Source organism: Myxine glutinosa, unplaced genomic scaffold, assembly GCF_964187855.1.
Source record: "Myxine glutinosa unplaced genomic scaffold, kmMyxGlut1.1 SCAFFOLD_1846, whole genome shotgun sequence".
In the NCBI taxonomy this organism is placed as follows: domain Eukaryota; kingdom Metazoa; phylum Chordata; class Myxini; order Myxiniformes; family Myxinidae; genus Myxine; species Myxine glutinosa.
In genome coordinates this window covers 40028-46149 of record NW_027617941.1, presented here as the reverse complement: position 1 = coordinate 46149, position 6122 = coordinate 40028, and positions in this window count along the sequence as shown.

Sequence of the window (6122 nt, the reverse complement as noted above, 5' to 3'; positions counted from 1 at the left end):
TCGTCTATTTGATGACAATCGTCACGATGAAATATTTAATTTATACGTCGTCACAATAATGTGGAGAGAAGAGCATAGCTTCGTTCACGTGTCGCCACACACGGGAAATTGCCGAGATATATATTTTTTTAAATCGCGGCATGGTCAGTCATACACCGCCTGAAATAACAGACGGGAAAATGCCGAGATATATTAAAAATTCGTCGCCACACACGGGAAATTGCCGAGATATATTTTCACTTTGCACAAAAATAACATCAAGTAATCGAATCAATAGGAATGTGCTGTGCCTATAACATCGACGTTATAGGCACAGCTGCATCTAGGCATTGTGTAACATCGACGCGGCTTTTGTTTTAATTAAAACTTTTTGTACTTGTTTGAGATATCCTGCTCTATGTTGGTTTTAGCCATGTCACTCAATGGTGAAGAATCACTTTAAAAAAGAAATAATTCTCATATCCGAATCCATATTCAGATCTTCACCAAAATCGAAACGAATCGTCCTTGTCAGACACCCAACCGGTCCACCAAGTTTCGTCCATATCCGTCCACAACTTTTTGAGATATCCTGCTCTGTATCGTTTTTGGCCCGAAAGGCCATTGCCCGAGACCATGTTTGGTGGCACAGCTTGGACAGTGATATCGAGTCCAGTGCACGCCATTGTCACACTTGTCAGGCCCATGCCAGGACACCACCACAGAGTCCACTAGCCATGTGGTCGTGGCCATCAAAGCCGGGTTCCAGGCTACACATTGACCACACTGGTTCATTTCAAGAAAGGCTTTTCCTTTTAGTAGTCGATGCCTACTCCAAATGGATTGAAGCTCTTGTCATGCCATCCTCATCCTCTGGAGTAACCATTGAAGCCCTGCGCATCGTGTCAGATAAGGGATCATCATTTACGAGTTCAGAATTTCAGGGCTTTTGTAAAATGAATGGCATTAAGCCCGACACATCTGCCTCCAAGAAACCCGCCAGCAATGGCCAGGCCGAACATGCTGTTCAGATAATCAAGAACGGTCAAAACAGTGTCAAGGAAGGCTCCATTAAATGTCGTCTAGCTCGTGTACGACTCAAACATTGCACCAGACCACATCAAAGAACTGCTCGCTCAACTGACATGCTCCTGATGGCCCTCACCTGACATGCTCCTGATGGCCCTCACCCGCTAAGCTCCTGATGGTCCTCACCCACAAATATCCTGATGGCCCCACCCACCAAGCTCCTGATGGTCCTCACCCGCCAAGTTCCTGATGGCCCTCACCCGCCAAGATCCTGATGGCCCTCACCCACAAAGATCCTGATGCCCCCATCCTCCAAGCTCCCGATGGACCTCACCTGCCAAGCTATTGATGGCCCTCACCCGCCAAGCTCCTGATTGTCCTCACCCACCAAGCTCCTCATGGTTCTCACCCGCCAAGCTCCTGTGATGGCCCTCACCCACCAAGCTCCTGATTGTCCTCACCCACCAAGCTCCTGTGATGGCCATCACCCACCAAGCTCATGTGATGGCCCTCACCCGCCAAGCTCCTGCAATGGTCCTCACCCACCAAGCTTCTGATGGTCCTCACCCACCAAGCTCCTGATGGTCCTCACCTGCCAAGCTCCTGTTAGCACACACCCACAAAGCTCCTGATGGTCCTCACCCACCAAGCTCCTGATTGCCCCCACACGCCAAGCTCTTGATGGTCCTCACCTGCCAAGCTTCTGATTGCCCTCACCTGCCAAGGTCCTGATTGTCCTCACCCACCAAGCTCCCGATGGCCCTCACCTGCCAAATTCCTGATGGCCCTCACCCACCAAGCTCCTAATGGCCCTCACCCGCCAAACTCCTGATCGCCCCCACCTGCCAAGCTCCTGATGGTCCTCACCCACCAAGCTCCTGATGGTTCTCACCTGCCAAGCTCCTGTTGGTCCTCACCCACCAAGCTCCTGATGGCCCTCACCCGCCAAGATCCTGAAGGCCCTCACCCACCAAGAACCTGAAGGCCCTCATCCGCCAAGATCCTGATGGCCCCAACCTCCAAGCTCCTGATGGACCTCACCCGCCAAGCTCCTGATGGGCCGTGAATTAACAGCAGGATTATCATGAGTGCAACCGGATGTTACTGTTCAGGTTGAGAATAACAAATTTCAACAGAACTGAAACCTCGACCAACCAGGTGTGTGAAATGTGAAAATGCTATGAAATAAAAGATGGGAGGAAACGTGCTTGGATAGAGCGGCACTCGATAGAGCGCATACTTCCGCCAGGTTGAACAGTTTACGTTTTGTATCGACTGATAGGCCAGATCTGGATTCGGACCTGAACCAAAATCGAATCAGCTTGTTTTTGTCACACACCCAACCAATCTACCAAGTTTTGTCCAAATCCGTTCATAACTTTTTGAGATATCCTGTGCACAAACAGACAAACAAACTCACGGGTGAAAACATATCATCCGCACACCTTTAGCGGTGGAAGTAAAGATTGAATCTTGCACAAAATTCGTGAAATTGGACATAAATACTTAGGTGGGGGATAGATGACAGTTCTGGATTCCCAAAGCTTTCCACTGACTGCCATTCAAATGCACCAGCCGTGTTTTGTCATTGAAATTCAAACCTCGCACAACTAAGTTTTACTTATGTACAGCTCTATTGGTGATGTTTGTGCAGACCACGATACTCCTCCATTCCCCTCTGTCCTCAAAAACTCTCTCCACTGTGCCAGCACCCCCACCTTACTGATATCCCTCTTCACACAATCCTCCCATCTCAACTGTTGTCTACCTCTGTTACTCCTACCTTGTTCCGTCAACCTATCCGCTCCCTTTGCGATTCTCTCTTCCCCCATCCGCACCAAATATTTGGCTTGAATTTGAACTTTTCCTGGAGAATTTCTCATTGCATATTCTGCGTAGTTGTTGCAAAAGGAATATTAACATTTTTGTTTGAAGAGTAAGTGTTGGGAAGGTGATGCGTGGTAATCTGTGTTGCAACTTGCAGCCTCGTGCGCATCGTATTTACCACTAGCACCTTGAACTTTATGGAAGGACTGATGAATGGTTTGTTCATGTTGTAAAATACTCTGCTTGGCACATGGCTTTGCGAAATGTGCCCCATTGACCGACCTCAACCTTCTTCCACTTACAGGTTAATCTGAACCCAGGACACCTGTTTCCAACATCGAATGATACTCATTCTAACAGGAGATGGTTGGGAAACCCATCACAGCGATGGAGGATCGTGAACTTTGATGCACAATCTGAGCTTGTTGAGCAGGACAATACTTGAGTACCCGTTACATACCTGATTTATACAAGGCATTCCAAAGGCAGTTACCACTTACATTGATCTCACATTTAGGAAACCACCTGGTGGTGTGCCACCAGTCCTGTTGAGGCTCAACACCTAATTAGGATTATAAGGGTTTGTGTTTGTCAATTCTAAAGTCTTATTAAATTGCAATATTTAATTGGTGAACGGAGACATTGGTACGTAAACTGTACTGCGAAATGACATGGTTTTTTGTTTTGACATTTTATTATTTTCTAGGAAATGCCATCAATGCCCTCACACTCTCACAATGTCTCTCCGAAAATATCGACTGGACAACCCTCCCATTTAGTTTCTCAAACAATCCTCTCCAAGAAGTTCTGTCACTCAAGCTTTTGGGTCTCACTATCTGCCATGATCTTTCTTGGGAAAACCACATTTCCAAGCTGGCCTCCAAAGCCAGTCGCCGACTGGGCATCCTCCGTCGTGCGAGGTCCTTCCTTGGCACACCTGAGCTCCTCACCACATACAAGGCTTTCATCCGCAGCTCAATGGAATACTGCTCTCCCCTCTGGGCTGGTGCTCCTGCCTCACACCGAGCTCGTATTCACGCTGTTGAAACCAAAGCGTTCAGAATCATTGGAATCTCCTGCGATGAAGCTAACTCCGAGGGCCTTTCACTTACTCACCACAGGCAGGTTGGTGGTCTTTCCGTCTTCTACCGACTCCTCTCCGGCCTTGCTCCCCCAGCTCTCTCTGTGCTCTGTCCCCCAAATATTCCTACAGGTCGCACAAGATCTGCCAGCAACCCTCTTCTGGTTAAACTGCCAAAATCAAGATTCTCTGCTCACCTTCACTCTTTCATTCCTCTTTTCAATTTCCCACACACCAGTCCTGAAGTTTTTTTGGGCCTTCCAAACCATCAGTCATCCAAGTTGACGCATCATCTACTGGCCTAAGTGCATGTTTACTACAACAAGGACATCAAATTGCCTATGCCTCTCATTCACTAACAGTGGCAGAGCATAACTGTGCTCAGATACAAAAGGAATTGCTTAGTGTGTGTTTTTTGCAGTAGAAAGGTTCCACCACTACATATATGGATATAAGACGGAGGTGCAAACAGACCACAAGCCACTGATGACCATCGTTGGAAAAACTGCTTCATAGAGCATCACCCAGACTACAAATGATGTTACTTCGTCTTCTTTGTTATGACTTGGAAGAGAAATATGTGCCAGGCAAATATGTGCCTACTGGATATTCCTGACACTCCAGAGCTACGGGCACTGTGCCAAGACATCCAGATGAGGGTGCACCACCAGTCCACCACCACCAGTACAAACACCCATTAATAAAATCAGGCCCGAAGGGCGTGTACGATTGGGTGTGGGGAATAAGGAGGGACGGGAGTGGGGGAACGCCCCCCCCCCCTCCTATAGGTATTTGCTTTCTTCTTAGAAACTACACACACAATTTCAATGAAACTTCACCACAACCTCTATCACACATGTTGTACCAAAGTTTATTCACAGCATTTAAAAAAAAATCAAGGCCTGAAGGTCCTTGAATCAAACCGTCCTGAAGAGGTCTACCAGGGGGGTGGGGGGGGAGATGGGGTGCACCCCCTAAAATAGGTATTTGCCCTTTTCTCTGAAACTACACACATGATTTCAATGAAACTTGACCACAACCTTTATCACCTGTGATGCATCAACGTTTGTTCGCGGTATTAAAAAGATCAGGGTTTAAGGGGATGTGTGGGGGGTTTACCCCCCGAAACAGATATTTGCTTTCTTCTCCGAAACTACACACACAATTTTGATGAGAATGGCAGCATTTTCACGACTGAAGGCTCACGTGGGCGGTGCCAACCCTGGAGAAATCTGGTCTGCACCAATGGGCGCGCCGCTAACCACACCAAGCGATGCCTTTGATCTGCACCAAAGCCCCGCCTCCGCCAAGCAGCTACACAAGTAGTGTATTCCAGATGTAAGAGGATATTTTTGCTTGGCAGTATATCGAGGAATGTGGGTCGTTGCTGGATGGAAAGGACCTGGAACTGTGGAACGGAGTTTGCGGGATGGAGCCCAGGGTGAGCGGTCAATCCAGGAACCAGGTGCCATGCAGGGTGTGTTCATTAAAGTCAAGCAAATTAACATACACACACACACATACACACACACACAAAGTTAATCTTTCACCTCACACAGTAAGTAAGCTCTCCTCACACATTCTTTCTCTCTCTTCTAATTGTCTGCCTTGGACACAGGAGCTCAACGAAGGCACTGCCACAAACCATACTTTTCAGGATGACCCCACAGATACACAGCTCTTTCCAGTTTCCTCCTCACACCTCACCCGCACCTCTTCAATACGCACCATAGACACCAACCAGTATTCCTCCTTTTTACCCCTCCCTCAGTGAATGGCTGAGGCTCGTCGGCCCGCTCACTCTAAGCAAAGTGGTCATAACCACCTCACCCTGCTCTAATATCTTACTTTCGCTACCTTCCACGGATGATTCTGAATGTGCGCCCTTGTAATGGTTCTAGATAGGTAATTGTATAAGTTAGATAGATCGGTGTAACTCTACTCTTCGTCTGTCCTTTTTGCTGTACATTTTAATTGCTTGCACATTTCCCCCTTGTACATGTTTGCTTACCTTTTTGATTGCGTGTACAATTTTTGATTGCCGAACATTTAAATTTCTTTACATAATAAATTGGTTTGAACTGCACCATATGCTCCTCGTCTACCCCACATTGTAAACAATCCCCCTATTGTTTAACTCTTCTTCTTCTCTGTCTGTGCCTCTCCTTTCTTCCAATGATCTAGCACTGTCCGCGTTTAGTGTTGG